The 16,912-nt window shown below is 37.2% G+C and overlaps 1 long non-coding RNA gene across 3 annotated transcripts; it reads right to left on the reverse strand.

Moving 5' to 3' along the window:
* Positions 1 to 13,024: 13,024 nt before the first annotated feature.
* LOC109217094 lies at positions 13,025 to 16,587 on the reverse strand. 3 transcript variants are annotated; one of them, XR_002066599.1, is made up of 3 exons: positions 16,305 to 16,587; positions 13,985 to 14,059; positions 13,025 to 13,713 (listed from the first exon to the last, which is right to left on the reverse strand). It is a non-coding gene; the product is annotated as an uncharacterized LOC109217094 (long non-coding RNA). The 3 variants fall into 3 exon arrangements; XR_002066598.1 differs by having other exon boundaries at positions 16,175 to 16,587; XR_002066597.1 differs by having other exon boundaries at positions 16,326 to 16,582.
* Between the last annotated feature and the right edge of the window lie 325 nt (positions 16,588 to 16,912).

A 16,912-nucleotide genomic window follows, 5' to 3' on the forward strand; every position in this document is an offset into this window, starting at 1 on the left:
GAGCATTGGCTCAAGTGGTAAAGTGAAATAAGAAACAAAAGAAAAAGGAGGAGAAAGAGTATTTAAATTGCTCCCTTGCCGGGATATTGTTGCTTATTGAATATTTTCCCTTGCCGGGACGTTGAGATTATTGATGTTGTACCCTTGCCGGGATTTAATTGTTTAATTGTGTTCCTTTGCCGGGATTTCTATTATTGTTTTGTTTATTCCCTTGCCCTTGTTTGTGATTGTTGTTTGGGTGAGGAAGAGTGTTAAAGCACGAAGGGTGATGCCGTGCATTGTTTGTTTATTGTGAGGAAAGAGTGTAAAGTACGAAGGGTGATGCCTGCATTGTTTGTTTATTGTGAGGAAAGAGAGTAAAGCACGAAGGGTGATGCCGTACCGCACGATGTACCATTCCGTGCCGATTCTATTGACTATATGTGAGGAACGAGAGTAGAAGCACGAAGGGTAACGCCGTGCACATTTTATTATATCATTGCTTTGTGAGGATGAGAGTAAAAGCACGAAGGGTGATGCTGTGCACTTGTTGATCTCTGTTTCCTTATTAATGTTTGAGTTGTGTTGTTTTCCTTCGTTACTGGACGACTTTTACTTGAAATTGTTATTTCCCCCATAGCATGCTCCCCCTCCCATATTAAGTACTTGTCTCTGTATTTCGATTCCGCTGTATATGTATATATAACTGCACAGGTTTATGTGGTAGTCCGGTCTAGCCTCGTCACTACTTCGCCGAGGTTGGGCTAGGCACTTACCAGCACATGGGGTCGGTTGTGCTGATGCTACACTCTGTGCTATTTTGCACAGATCCAGGTGTCGGAGCAGCTTACGGTGCGCAGCAGTAGTTAGGGAGCCGACCTTCAGTCCACGAGACTCCGAGGTAGCCTTGCTGGCTTCCGCAGGCCCGGCGTCTCTCTCTTGTTCGCACTTTTAGACCGTTGCCTCTTTGTATTCGAGACAAACAAATTTATGTCTCTTTCAGACCTTGTATTTAGTATTCTCTAGACGTTCGTGAGTATTGTGACACCAGTCTTGGGTAGAGGATTTTGTTAAACTTTCGCATTTCTTTCAGTTAATTATATTTGAGACCTCCGCTTTATTATTAAATGCTTCATTGTTTCTAATATTGTCGATGTTCGCTAAAAGAGGTAATTGATAATTGGCTTGCCTAGCTCCTACTAGTAGCTACCACCAGTTGAGGATTAGGGCATCCGATGTCCCTAAGATAGCATTCCGCACTCGGTATGGGCATTATGAGTTTTTGGTCATGTCATTTGGGTTGACCTTAGCTTTACCAGATTTGCCCCGTTTGGAGTGGAGAGGGACCCCAGGCCATGCCACCCGCAGTGTTATATCATATGTGAAGGCTCGACGCATGGTCGAGAAGGGGTGTTTAGCTTATCTGGCGTATGTTCGCGATTCCAGCGTAGAGGTCCCTTCTATTGATTTTGTTCCCATTGTTCGGAGCTACCACGGCGATCCAGCCCACGTGTTAGATTTCAGCATTGTCCAGTTGGACAAGGATCTGTCTTATGAGGAGGAGCCGGTAGCTATTCTAGACCGGCAGGTTCGTCAGTTGAGATCCAAGAGTTTTTCTCAGTGCGTGTTCAGTGGAGAGGTCAGCCTCCTGAGGCATCGACCTTGGAGTCCGAGTCTGATATGCGGAGCCGTTATCCTCATCTTTTTTCTGACTCAGGTACTTCTTTCTTTTGTCCGTTCGAGGACGAACGCTTGTTTTAGAGGTGGAGAATGTGAGGACCCAAAGGGTCATCACCTATTATCTCTTTCATTCCGTGCTTCCGAGGCCTTGAAAACCTCATTTTTACTTGCCTCGATTTGCGTAGTCCGAGCGCGTACCCGGAAAGCTTAAATATGAATCCTGTGTAAAAATTTATGAATTTGATATTAACATGATTAAAGTTGACTTTGGTCAACATTTTGGGTAAACAGACCCGGACCCGTGATTTGACGGTCTCGGAGGGGCCGTAGAAAAATATGGGACTCGGGCGTATGCCCGGAATCGGTATCCGAGGTCTCGAGCCCGGGAAAAGAATTTTTTTAAAGAAATTGTTTTTCTGAAATTTATATGAAAATGTGAAATGAAAATGGATTAGAAAGCGTTGGTATCGGGCCCGTATTTTGGTTCGGGCGCCCGGTACAGGTCTTATATGTGGTTTAAGCGCTTCCTGTGAAATTTGGTCGAAATCGGACGTCGTTTGACGTGTTTCGGACCTAAATATCAAAAAAATGAAAGTTTAAGAAGTTTGATGAAAATGTGATGATTTTGAGGTTTGATTCCTCATTTATGATGTTATTTTGGCGATTTGATCGCACGGTTAAGTTCGTAGGATGTTGTTGAGTTAGTGTGTGTGTTTGGTTAGGAGCTCCGAGGGCTCGGGAATATTTTCGGAGGTGTTCGGGGTGGTTTTGGACTTAGGATGGTAGCAGATTTTCTGCAATTTTTTTTTGCACAGTATTTTGCTTCTTCGCGTTCGCGGCCTTCAGCTCGCGTTCGCGTACCTGTAGGCTCCCCCTTCTTCGCGTTCGCCTAGTAGTCCCCGCGTTCGCATAGTTCAGCCCCCCCTTCACCGCGTTCGCGAGTCCCCTATCGCGTTCGCGTATAACCAAATCCCGGACCCCAGCCCATTCTTCTACGCATTCACGTATAACCAAATCCGGGATATTGAGTTCATTGATGTTGTGCCCTTGCTGGGTTTTAATTGTTTGTTGTGTGTGTTCCCTTGCCAGGATTTTCATTATTGTTTATTTACTCTCTTGCCCCTTATTTGTGACTGTTGTTTGGATGAGGTACAAATGATAAATGTGGATCGGGTTGCACGCCGCAACAATATTAAATGTTATGGGTCGGGTTGCACGCCGCAACAATACCAAATGATATGGGTCGGGTAGCACGCCGCAACAGTGATATTTGAGGGTCGGGTTGCACGCCACAACAGTGATATTTGAGGGTCGGGTTGCACGCCGCAACAGTGATATTTGAGGGTCGGGTTGCACGCCGCAACAGTGATATTTGAGGGTCGGGTTGCACGCCACAACAGTGATATTTGAGGGTCGGGCTGCACGCCGCAATAGTGTGGTCATACATTAGGATCAGGTTGCGCGCCGCAACAACTATCGATACAAGTGTGTTCATTTGGGTGTTTGATTCTTGTCCGTTGTTAATTACAAGTTGTCCTTAGATTGTTATTTCGGATTCACTATAATATTGTTATCTCCCCACAGCATGCTCCCCTTCCCTTATAAACTGTTTATTTTCCGCAATATATTTCGTAACTGCACAGGTTTATGTGGTAGTCTAGTCTAGCCTCGTCACTACTTCACCGGGGTTAGGCTAGACACTTACCAGCACATGGGGTCGGTTGTGCTGATGCTACACTCTGTGCATTTTTGCACAGGTCCAGGTTCCGAGCAGCAGCAGCAGCATTAGTACGGCAGCAGGTTCTCTGTATCGTTAGACCCGAGGTAGCCTTGCAGGCGTCCGCAGGCCCGACGTCTCTCTCTTGTTCGCACTTTTAGACTGTTGCCTCTTTGTATTCGAGACAAACAGATTTATGTCTCTTTCAGACCTTGTATTTAGTATTCTCTAGACGTTCGTGAGTATTGTGACACCAGTCTTGGGTAGAGGATTTTGTTAAACTTCTGCATTTCTTTCAGTTAATTATATTTGAGACCTCCGCTTTATTATTAAATGCTTCATTGTTTCTAATATTGTGGATGTTCGCTAAACGAGGTAATTGATAATTGGCTTGCCTAGCTCCTATTAGTAGGCGCCATCACGACTCCCGAGGGTGGGAAATCCGGGTCGTGACAGAAATATAGCTATGATATTGATGAGTTTGATACTTTTTTATCTTGCAATGAGAAAAACAGTTTTGGCTTGCAACTAGCTAGGAGTTCTTGCGCATTATTGGATGATTTTAGTTCTTTGTTTAATGAATCCCTAACTAGTGATTTGTGTGATGTTGAATCTTATGATACCCCACCTGTATGGGATGATGCATGTAATGATTCTTTTGACTCTACTTTAACTTTGTTGGAAGAAAGTTTTGACCTTTATGGAGAAATGAGTCAAGAAGAATGTGTTGATGATTCTTTCGATTCTATTTTCATTCTTTTGGCAAAAAGATTCAGTTTTTATGGTGAAATGAGCAAATGTGAGTTTGGAGATGCCTTGTTGGAGAGTGAACAAGTTACTTCTAATGACATAAATATAGAAGAAGAAAACTTCCATTTGTATTCCAATGAGTTAACTTCTCTTGTATTTGATCTTGATGACTATTATGTATATTTATGTGATGATTTTGTTGAGTGTCAAAAGGAAAGTAAATTTTTTGATGCTAGAACTAGTATTAATTGTTTTACTTATCTTATTCCTACTTTTGAAAGAACATTATCATTGGATTTTGCCAATGCTTCGATGAGAAAAGGTAAGAATGTTTCTTTTGGTATTTTGAGTGACCATTTTGAGCAAAAGTAACCTAACTTTATTGATTGTTTTGTGAAGGTTCAACATGAGAAAGTTGCTAAGGGTAAGAAAGGCCTTGAACTAACACTTTGGCATACTTTTTATCAAGAGCTTTTTGTTTTGCCCAAAAGCAAGAATGGTATGTAGGTTTGGCTTATGCTTATTTTGTGTTTATCTAAGGCCATAAAGGTAAAGAGTTTTAACTTTGAGTATTATGATATTCTTTATATGATGATTCATGATGAGCACGACATATCTCTTAAGTTGTCATGTGAAGTTGTTGGAAGGTGTGTAGATATTTGGAGATTAAAATTTGTGTTTGACCCCAGAGTTGCTTCTTATCATGGTGAAGTGTCTTTCTTTGAGTTGAGAGTATGATTTTTATTCCTTCTTATGACACTTGGTTATACCATAAAAGTGTACACTTTGTTGAGGATTTGACAATATTGTGGTTTTGTTGGAAGCATGAAACTTTTCACTTTCTTAATTCTTCTCATGAGTATTATTTTTCTTATAGTCAAGTTTGTGATATTTGTAATAAAGATGTGTTCTTTATAGATTATGACACTTGGCTATATCATAAGAGTGTCACTTTTGAGTACAAGATTCTGATCTTTGATCTTTTAGCTTGGACATACAATACTTTGATTGTGATTGGCTTGGTACTTATGTTTGCCTCTTTCTTGGTTTTTCAAGGTCCAAATTCGAGGACGAATTTCTTTCAAGTGGGGGAGGATGATACATACTGGATGAGCATGCCTAACAATTTCCAAGTCAACATCATAGCATTGGAGTGCTTTAAAGGAGTCAAGATCAAGAAGGCTATACTTGTAATAATTGACTAAGCTCCTTAGAATTTACTTAGGGGTATTTGGGTCATTTGTAGCCAAATGCCCACTCTAGTATAAATAGCCCTTAAGGCTTTTATTTTAGGTAGACTTGATGAATGAGAAAACTTGAAGACATGCAAGTCTCACGCTCTTTCCTTATCTTTTAATTAATGCATTTATGTTTAGACTTTAATTGCTTTATTGCTTTGTTTATGCTTTTATTAGTGCTAAATTAGTCTTAGTTGGTGAGCAATTAGTAGTGAATGCTTAATTGCTTAATTACTTTATCTGGGTTTTCAAGAGTTGCCAATCTCTTGAGGGTTTTCATAGCTTAGGGTTACCATTGATTGAGTTCATTGAGGTAATTAGGCTTGATAGCCTAATTGGTTCTTGTTCTTCCAATCAATTGTAGGTCTAGCTCTTATTGTTGATTCCGCGTATTTTGTCATATCTGGGTTTTGGTTCATAGTTCGTATCATAAACTTAGCTTAAATTGGTAATAATTTAACTTAAACTTACAATTCTACCCTTAATGAGAAGCTTTTATAACCACACAAATAGTTTGGGCCCCTTTTTGACTTGTTTAGGACCACAAATTGCAAAAGTCTTCATTTTTTCTTAAACTCCGTGCCCAGTCAAACATGTTCACATAAATTGAGACGGAGGAAGTATATATTGCAAAGAAAACAGAGAAAACAGTCGTTGATTGTGATTTGATAAATTTTCCACTTCTGGCTTCAAACTCCTACATATACCATAGAACTGAGAAATTAGCAACAAATAGTATTTCATACAAAACTGGAATATACCTAAATGTTTACCATAAAAATTGGATAACAATTAAATTTATAATGTGATTTTAAGGATATGTGATTTTACCTAATACCAATTGATTAACTTAAAGATAAGTGATGGGAATTGACAAGAATGTAAAACAAACCAATGTCTGGACAGTGCCTTATGCACCCCAGAGCTTAGTAAGATAAGAACAGTTAAAGAAAAACAAGTTAATAAACCAGAGAAAGAGAGAGAAATTATATTGCCTTGATCTGTATGAATGTAAGAGTCCTAGTTATGGTGCAATTCTAATTACGGAAGTAAATCCCATGATTAGCCTAAATAATCGCCCTTGATTTGATCTGTTTCGAGATTTCCGTCGTGATCTCCGACCAGTTACAGATATTCCGCCTTTCCATCATTGCGCTTCGCTCGAAGTCGATCATATTAGGTTTCGATTGCTGATGGCCTCAATCTCGAGGGGCATTACGCATGCAAGCAAATAAAATACCATTACAAAAGAACCACAAAATTTAAAGTGATTCTAGAAAACTTATGTGGTAACCCCTTGTGGAAACAGAGGCAGAACATTAAGGATAAAAGAAAGCACATGCACAGTAAACAGAGCGAAACCATAATTCAGCTTCATCGACCTAGCACACACAAGTCTTCCTTTTGCGAGGGAAATTTGTCAAACACGTTGGCCGCAAAAATTAACTTTAAAAATATCCAAACGAACAGAGGAACTACCAGATGCCCACCAAAATTCCATTAGCAACAGGGCGCATTTAAGAAAAGAAGAAGCAAGAACTACCACAGAAAAATAATAATTCACCACAACTGTAATGCACATACCAAAGATAACATGAAACTGAAATTGAGAAATTAAGGCATATTGATAAGAAATTGTTTGACTACAGATCCCATTAGAAATTAAAAGGTACAAAAGGATCAAGACTAAATTTGCAGGTGCAAACCACGTTAAACCAACTCTCACTATTCATATCAAGACATAGCGAACACATACAACGCAAAATACGATACATTCAAAATCACAAAGCACTAAACCTCGAAATTTTACATTAATGATTGAAACATACACATGGCTTATAAAATAGAGGAAATCGAAGATTCACTTATGAAATTCGGCAAAACGAAGCAAAAAAGAAAGAGGAAGAAGAAAACGAACCCGCCGGAGAACTGAGCAAAGAAACAAAAAATTTTCCTCTCAGATTCAACATCTTCTGATGAAAATAGTGAAGGCTCAATAGGAAGAAAAAGAGCAGCAGGCAAAATGAATAAAAGCAGAGAACTGAATGAAAAGATGGTCAGAATGTGAGTAGCTTCTGGAATAGTGAGGGCCCAATATAAACGTAGGAAGAATCCAATTACCATTAAACCTACAATTGGCAAAGCTTTAAGTCATAGAGGGCAGGGGCATAGTTGACAAAACATAAAGCAAAGAATTTTTTTGAAACCCCGAACTTACCCATGTTCGTACTGCGTTCGTACAACTTAACTCTCACTTCTACATAATGGTAACTAGTAAGTTTCAGCCTGTGCTACAGCACGGGCACGTGCCCAACATTGAAGACTTTAGAACGGCTATAATTCCTTTTATGGTGGTCTGGAGCAGCTATTTGATGATATTAATAGGGAGAATTATATCCTTGTTACTTGACCCAACAACCCATCAGAAAATGGCTCATGTTTAAAGCCCTTACCTAGTATAGCCCAGGTTGTAGATAATCTGAAAATTAATTTTCACCAGTTAGCCCAACTCTTATTTCTTCATTCCCTTTTTTTCTTCGTTCCCCTTTTTTTCTTCATTCTTCTTCTCCTTCCCATGTTAGCCTTTGCACCTCAAAATTTCTCTACTATTGTTATTCTCCTTCAATTCTTTTCTGGATTTTAATGGTTAACTAAGGATTTGAAAAATAAAAGTCACCATTACAAGTGGTTCGAAGATTCGATTTCCGAAATTGAGTTTTCCGATTTGTTAGTTGTTTGGAATGGGTGTTGTCTCAGTTGATTGGAATCATCAAGATGAGTTTAAAACTTAAATTTCAAGTGATTTGGAGTAGATTTAGGCTATATTTGAGTTAAATTTCAGAAATTGAGTTTTCCGATTTGTTAGTTGTTTGAAATGGGTGTTGTCTCAGTTGATTGGAATCATCAAGATGAGTTCAAAACTTAAATTTCAAGTGATTTGGAGTAGCTTTTGGCTATATTTGAGTTAAATTTCAGAGGATGCCCAATGAAGAAGAAGAACACGTGAAACTCCATTGATAGGATTCATTTGTATAATAATGTATAATATTGTATAAATAGTATATATAATAGTGTATAAACACAACTTATACACTATTATATCAAAGGTTGATACATTATTTACAGGTATTTGGTGAATTTCTCGCATTTTCTTCTTCTTTTTCTTCTCATTCTTCTTATACACCTATATACATAGTGTATCAAGAATATTTTCACTCTGTGATTATACATCTTTATACACTTTTATACAACTATACATACTGTACCTCTTTGTATAAAAGTATATAACATTGTATAAAAGTGTATAAGCATCACTAACGAAATTTTTGTACGATTTTTACTTGCAATTCTTGTATAAAACTAGTCCAAATCTCCAGCAAATAACTTCAGACTTTGTACAACCTACTTAGACTATTTCTAATAAGTTCAAACAATACCCACTCCAAATTTCTCACAAAATCATAATCGAAATTTAACAAGATTAGCATTAAAGGAGACGAGATTTTAGGTTTCTTGCGTCTGTTTTTGCGTTTCGCTGTTGTGATAGATATGTATAAACCTGAAGATATACAAAAATTTAAAAAAAAACAGAGAAGTATTAGTTATGGACGAATGAGTGTTGATTGAATGGGGAACTAATTTTTCTTTTCAGTTTTTTTGCATATGATTCTTTTTCATTTATTAAATTAAATATTTATTGGTGAAAAATGAGGAGAGAGCTACAATAGTAGGAATAAATGAGGTTGTTATAATTAGATGGAATGAGAAAAGAAAAGATCATATTGATATTTGGCTACACATTTGCAAACTTATAACTGGGCTAAAATAGTGTAAGGTCAAGGCATTATTCTATAATTTTGTCATATTAATATATCAAGAAGTCATTAACTATGAGTGATTGAGTTATGGAGATTGGAATACCATTTGATATGTTGAATAGCCAAGGAGCCTCTTAGAGGCTAATAAGAGTAGCGACATTTCACAAGATCATATACATACCACATTGTTTGGGAGAACTCCAAACCCGTACATCTTGCATAATATCTCTATGTTGTTGTATTAGCATTCCAGTATTTTATAAATCTATACCTTTCAGACATTTCCTCAAATAAGAGTACAACCTTTCCAAGTGGTCCTGTTTAGCGTATCCCTTATACTAAAAAAAAAGTGCAATGTGATTAAGAGATAGATCCATTTAGCTGCTTCACGAGGATATTTATTATTATCTTTTTGTCGAAATTTCTTATGAAATACTAAAAGTGATTTTAACTATTACTAACTCATATGGTAGTTGTCATGGCAATGATGGCAATATGGCCTGGGTACTTCCGCCAACAGTTGCCTGGTAAACAAGCTTTTAAAGGGAGAATTTGCCAAAAAGCTCTTCACCTTTTCATTGGAGAAACTCTCTGTATTTGCTGATTCTACAGTTTTATCTCTGTTGGGTTTCTATTCTTTCTATTGTTCCTTTCTTATAAGATATTTTACATTGAGAAAGAGTTCCTTTATACGTTTTACCTTATAAAAAGAAGTATCTTTTATACAAATCAAAATCTGTAACATCAAAGTGCTAGATGTTTCAAAGCTTATTTTCTGTATTCCTTAAATATATTATACTAGGAGGATTACAAGTCTGTTGCACAAGACAACTATGATATTGGCTGAAGAGAGTATGGTAGTAGAGGTTCCCAAGATTTAGGCTGCCTAAGGTCCCATTTTCTGGTGAGTTGCACTGCTGCTAGAAATTTTTATTGATTTCTTTATGTTTTTGCTCTGTAGCATATTGTAATGAAGTTAACTTTGTGGTAGGCAGTGAAGTGAAAGCTGCAACTGACAAAGCTTTGAGAATATTCCCTATAGTGAAGGCAGGAACATTGTGCCTCATATGTTTAAATGGTGGTGAGCATGCAGAAACCGTGAGAATTGCTATATTGGATTGTGCCTCTGCCTGAACAGTGAATACATTAGTTTTTTCTGTTTGTTCTCTTTCGATAAAGCGACTTGCATTCCAGATTTTGACAGGAGTTAGAGCACCCCTTTTAGAGTGATAGGTTGTCACCTTGGTCAAGGCTCCTCAATAAATTGATGGCTAAGCTATTGTTCTGCTGAGTATGTTCATGATATTTACACATCTAAGTTCTGATTATTTCCTACGATATCTCATCACCAATTAAACAGGCTGTTTCTTTTTCTCAATACTATTTGCCATTGTTCTTGATGAAACAATGAATTTGCTGGATTTCATAATGTTGAAGTTGTTTCGGAAGGTAATAGAGTACAAGAGCTGTTAGAAGTTTACTTTATGATTGTTCCATGAAGAATTGATAGCTACCAAAGATGAGAATTTTATGGAAAGTCTTCTCTATATTACTAAACATAATAAATGATTTGTTGTTTGTTGCTTGATCTTCACCAAGAAATAGCACTTTGATGCAAAAGTAGCAATTATGATGCAAATTCATTTAAATTAAATTTGAACTCGCTCAAAAACCACACCAGATAGCTGAAATAAAAATGGACAGTGCAAAAAAAAAAAGGCAAAGGTAACATCTATTGCATAAGGTGTCACCTCTTCTCTGGGTTCGCCCGTACCAGACAATCATTATGCAATTTTATCCATGCAAAATGAAATGACATGGAAGGAAACCTCACATTTATATTTAAGCTTCCGCTGCTGATTGTGGAGATGGTTCTTGAGGTGAGAAGCCTATAACAACAATTGTCGTTTTTATTTGTCATGTTCTGTTGGTAGGCGGAATTTTGTACAGTCTGAAATATTTCATCAACAATATATGAATCATTAATAAGTGCAAGTTTTAGAAGACTATTAGAAAACGACAGTCTAACTATAATACAAATATATCTATGGTGAATAGTGCTATGTATTGTCAATGTAACACCTATGTAAAATACCACTGACGGTTCTTGTTGATATACAGATGTCGATGATAAAGTAGTCTTTCTTAAGGAAAAAAACATATTCAGATAGTTCATAATTTTGTTCACAGCCAGCGAAGAAGATACACATAAAAATGAAAAAAAGTTAGTAAATTAGTCAGAATCCTGTTAGTAATAGATGAATAGCAAGACTAACGATCCAAGTGAGTTTTCCCATTTGATTTTGGTTTAAAAAGGAGGGTCATGTGACTTGCTTAAGACATTATAAAGCACCTCATAAAGAAAGATTCCTAGGCGGAAAATTCATATATTGTCCTTTCCTATTGGTGCAGGAGCAAGTGAGAACGTGGAGTATATGTAATAACATGCACCTTAATTTCAATAGGAAATTTACAATCTAACAACATAATTTTGCAGGGATTTCGCATAAACCGGCCATGAAAATTAGTAATTGTAACACAATAACAAAATAAATTAGCTTACCTTATATAATTCAAGTACCAATTATTGTTTCAAAAAGGATCATCCCAGCTTATTGCAAAGATCTACTTCATACTTGATACGACTTTTTCAACACAATTCCAGCTTCATTTGTGAACATCTTGTCACGCCAGTCAAGCTTCATTAAGTTGGTACGTAGTCCAACTGCTTGTGAAAGAGATTATACACCTTACAATCATTGTAGATGAGACCTTAAGTCCTCAAACATTGGAGAGGGCTTCATAAGTTCAGAGAAAGCAACAACACCCTTATCTCCTCTCATGTTATTGTAAAAATGAAGGACCTGCAGTTTGCAAGTTGAGGGAATCAGTTGGCACTTCGCACGCGGCATGTGCTATAACCAAACCAAACATTATACCTCTTTTTGGTTTTGTACGGATATTTCACCCCATTTATCTTAGAGTATGCCTTTCGTTTTACATTAACTTGGGAATACACATAAAACTGCAATTAACATTGTTATATCCAACTAACCACCATGAAAGTTTGTATAGAAAAGTGTAAAGCTAAAAGTATAATAAAATGCAGTTATTTCATCTCTTAAACAAAAGGCAGAAACTGATAAGTGAAAGCAGCACCAACAGTTGCAACATCAGTAGTACAACGTACCACTCTCCTTGTGCATGCATAAATAAGATTTTGATCTAGTGATGTTTACGTCTTCTCCAGCAAACAACAAGAAACAAAAGTGAGCGGATGTGCAATCACAGTCTCAAACGGAAGGTGGAAACTCCCACTGTGTTTTTTCCTTATCCACCCCAGCAACTTAAGCATCAGTCAAGAAAGAATCGGCTAGGTTTTTTTCCCAATGCTGATTAATAAATCAATTTATAATTCTATGATAAATGGATCACACATAGTGAGCCGAACAGAAATAGCAGAAAAGTTATTCTCCAAGTAGATCTAGGAGAAACAATCCACATAAACCACAAATCATATAACCTTACATACATCAATATAACATACTATTAAGTATTCCTTCCATTGTCTCATAACTTTTCATGTGCTATTAGTTCTTTCCGCATCTCGATATCGGCCTGTTTGATTTCATAATGCCAAAGCAGGGGATCAACAGTCCCATATAGGCACCGCATAAAGCACCTAAATTCATAATGATCAAACAACTTATACTCCTTTAAAATTGTAGGTTTATTATTTGTTACTATAATATATAGACTGAACAAATAGAATAAACTTTGTATGTTCAATACAAATAATGAAAAATAAGGCAACTAAAAAAAATCAATTAAAACAGTCTTAATAGCAGAAGTGTTCTCATGTGGGAGTTTCTTATTGCCACTTAAAAGAGCTCAACTAACATAGCTACATTCAACCCAAAAAAAGTTTATGACTACAGTCTAAGTTCCATGAAAAGTTTTACAGGAAGTTAGAAGCTGAAACATATCTTGTTGTTTCATCACTCCTACAAAGGAAGATACTATCAACTTACAGTAGCAAGAACATTGGCAACATAAGTTGAACAGAATTGGCACTTGTCTTTTGCCGCAAAAATTTAATCTTGAATGATATTATTTTCCACTTTTTCAACAAACAATAGGAAATTAATTGGGTAGCTGCACTTAAAGCCACAACAGAAAAGTTGAAAATTCCCATTGCATGATGGTTGCAAAGTTTGTGGCGTACAGTGAAGAGGAAGTCAAGTCTTTATGGGGTAACAATGTCGATGAATTCTGCTAGTGCATGTTATTCCTCTTTTGGCCTTTTAGGTAAAGATGTCCATAAACCAAGAGAGGTTGTAATCTTGTATGGCCCTTGAAAATCCGGAGGACCGAGTGCCGTCCACGCCTGGTTGTACTCATAACTGCATCAGGTCTCCAAGGTGAACAGCTTCTGGTCCTACCAAAAGAGCTTTCTTGAAGTAGTTTGAGTCCATTTACTTTCAAGTTATTTTCATCACATAACACTAACAGTAGTACTTGCTTAAGTTACCTAATTACCAACATTGGAGAAATAGAAGGAAAAAAAATATTCATAAGCACGCAAGAAGAAGATATGAACTGGACATGATGAAAGTAAAACCAAATTGACGCCTACTTTAAGCCAAAAGAAACATTTTTGTAAGGTTATTATCCTGGAACCTTACACTACTATTAAAATTAAAATACAATTAACCAAAACCATGATAATCAATGTGAAAAATTGAAATAACCCAAAAAGAATCTTAATAGTTTTTTTAGGAAGTAAAAGATTCCTCCATTACCTCTTTATATGAGCAGCCCACATATCACTATGAAGCAGGTTCTTTGCAGCCTTCACCCGTTTTCTCCTGTACTCACTGGTTTATACATATATAAAAAAAGGAATATCGCAGTAGAGTTAAAAATGCTAACAGTCAATGAGAAATGAAATTACAAGAAGAGATAACTCAGAACACGGAAATAGCAACAGGCTATATATACTAGTATTGCTCAATTTAAAAGAGAACATAGATATTTACTTAATGAAATCAGGATTTTTCAATAATTAGCACGTTTACGCACTCGTCACCTCACGTACACGGCTTTCATATAACAACAGCACCAAAATCCTAAGGGGAGTTCCCCCACACAAGGTTAGGCAAGCCACTTATCTCGAACCAACTCAAAATCAATCTGATATCACGCTCTTGCCATGACTTCCAACTCCGAGTGACCTAAATCTAATCAAATCAATTACATAACATAAATATAACTACAAGCAACTAATTTAGCTAATGAATTTAAAGCTAAGACGAGAAAATAAGAAAACGCCCAAAAATCCTCCCCGGGAACTTGTCTCGGAATCGGGTAAAAGTTACCAATTTAGAACACCCATTCACTCATGAGATCACTCATCCAAACAATATTCAATTTCGATACTTAAAACCCGATCAAAACCCAAAAACTCGATTGGGGAACTTTTACCCCAAATTCTCATTTTTTTCCCACTCAAATTCCTTGATTAGATTGAGAAAATTACTATAGATTGATGAAATATAAACGAAAAAGGGTTATAAATCGTTACCCACTGATTTCCTCTTCAAAAATCTCACAAAATTGCCTTCCACGGAGCTCCAAAAGTCCCAAAATTGAAAATGCGATAAAACCCTCGACTTGGCCCTTTGTCTGCCAGAGATCCCACTTCTGTGAGGGGGCCACCGCATCTGCGGCCCGCACCTGCTTAAAAATTATTGCAGGTGCGAAAGTCACTTATCCGGGCTGGGGCCGCATCTGCGTTCACTGGGCCCCACCTACGTTTCCGCATCTGCGGTCCCCCAGCCGCATCTGCGGTTCCTCATGCCAAACTCATTTCCGCTTCTGCGGTCCACCTACCCGCTTCTACGGCACCACACCTGCGGTCCAACATCCGCAGGTGCGGAAACAACAGGTTTAGCAACTTCAGAAAATTGCCTAACCCCCAACCAAGTCCGTTAAGCATCTGAAACTCACCCGAGGCCCCCGGAACCTCAACCAAAGATACCAACAAATCCTAAAACATCATACAAACTTAGTCGAGCCGTCAAATCACATCAAACAACGCTAAAACCACGAATCACCCTCCAATCCAAACCTAATGACTTGAATTTCCAAAATTCCACAACCGACGCCGAAACCAACCAAATCATGTCTGATTGACCCCAAATTTTGCACACAAGTCACATTCACCACTACAGACCTATTCCAACTTCCGAAATCGGATTCCGACCCCGATATCAAAATTTTACTATCGGCCCGAAACTCTAATTCAACTTTCGCCATTTCAAACCTAAATGAGATACGGACCTCCAAAACATGATTCGGACACGCTCCTAAGCCCGAAATCACCCAGCGGAGCTAACAAATCGACGGAATTCCATTCCGGAGCCGTCTTCACACTGCTCCGACTATGGTCCAATTTCTAAGACTTAAACTCTTATTTAGGGACTAAGTGTCCCAAGACACCCTGAAACTCAAGATGAACATCTCTAATGTGGACAAAGAGATGAGTCTTTTACCAAATTCGCATCCGATAAAATTGACTAAACTACAATAGGAGTTCATAAATAAATTCTTTCAAAATACTCTTGATGCACCATCTAACAGAGTTTAAATTCAAGGAAACCTATAGGTATCCTAATAATAATAGAGCAGTACAAAAAGTTAATCAATCACAAGAATTACTCTCTCTCCTACAATAAACTTCTTGCTAATCTTGCATCACCTATTAAAATTATCTATAGTAGACTTCCTATGCAAATGTCCTATTTTACCCAACTAAAATCAGAAACGTATATCATACAACCAAGTATCTATTTTAAAAATGAATGTGAAAAAGAGCTGCATGCATGTAAAATATTCACCAAATTTTCTAAATAAGAGGAAAATTAAATAACACATATCTATCAAAATATCATCGCTGCGGAATTAGTGCAATAAAGGGAAAAAAAACTCACTGCAATTCACAGGTACATAGGAGGTGAAAAATAAAGAACAAATGGAGAAATCTGGAAATCGAACCAAAAGATAAAAAAGCACATAATAGGCGATAGTTGAGTGCACATCTTTGCAAACCGTGTGACCTACCAGAGTTTGCTATAGATTTACCTCTTACTTTATAACTCAATAATATCTATTTTTGTATGCCTCCCAATTTCAGTTTCTTATAATTGAATGGTATTTACTTGCATTTTGAAGGTACTCCCAAAATTCTCTGTGATGTGGCTTTTGGAATGGCAAAGGTCAGGCTACCAAGTTGCTCCTACCCATAAAAAATGATGATTCTAAGATGTGCTTTGGTTGTGTTTGAAGATGCTTACATTTTCTATAGTTTTGGGTATTATTATATCTCAGTTATTAGGTAGTTGGTTTTGGATATTATGTCTTAAGTAATAGTATCCCTAATTATGTCATGTAATACATCAATTTGCCCATAAAAATCAGGTAGAATTCAAAGAAATTTTATTTGGGGCACCACCCCAAATAGAAAAAAAAATGCACCTAATAAATTGGCTAATAAATTGGGATAAGGTTACAAAAAAGAAGGCCAATGGAGGGCTAGGGCTCCAAAAAGCTGAATTGAAAAACAAAGCAGCCCTTGCAAATCTGGCCTGGAGGATTTATCACAACACATCAAGCTTATGGGCTAGAGTTTTCATCTCTAAGCACTGTAATTGGAACTATACACCTAGAAC

Source organism: Nicotiana attenuata, unplaced genomic scaffold, assembly GCF_001879085.1.
Source record: "Nicotiana attenuata strain UT unplaced genomic scaffold, NIATTr2, whole genome shotgun sequence".
NCBI classification, from domain to species: Eukaryota; Viridiplantae; Streptophyta; class Magnoliopsida; order Solanales; family Solanaceae; genus Nicotiana; species Nicotiana attenuata.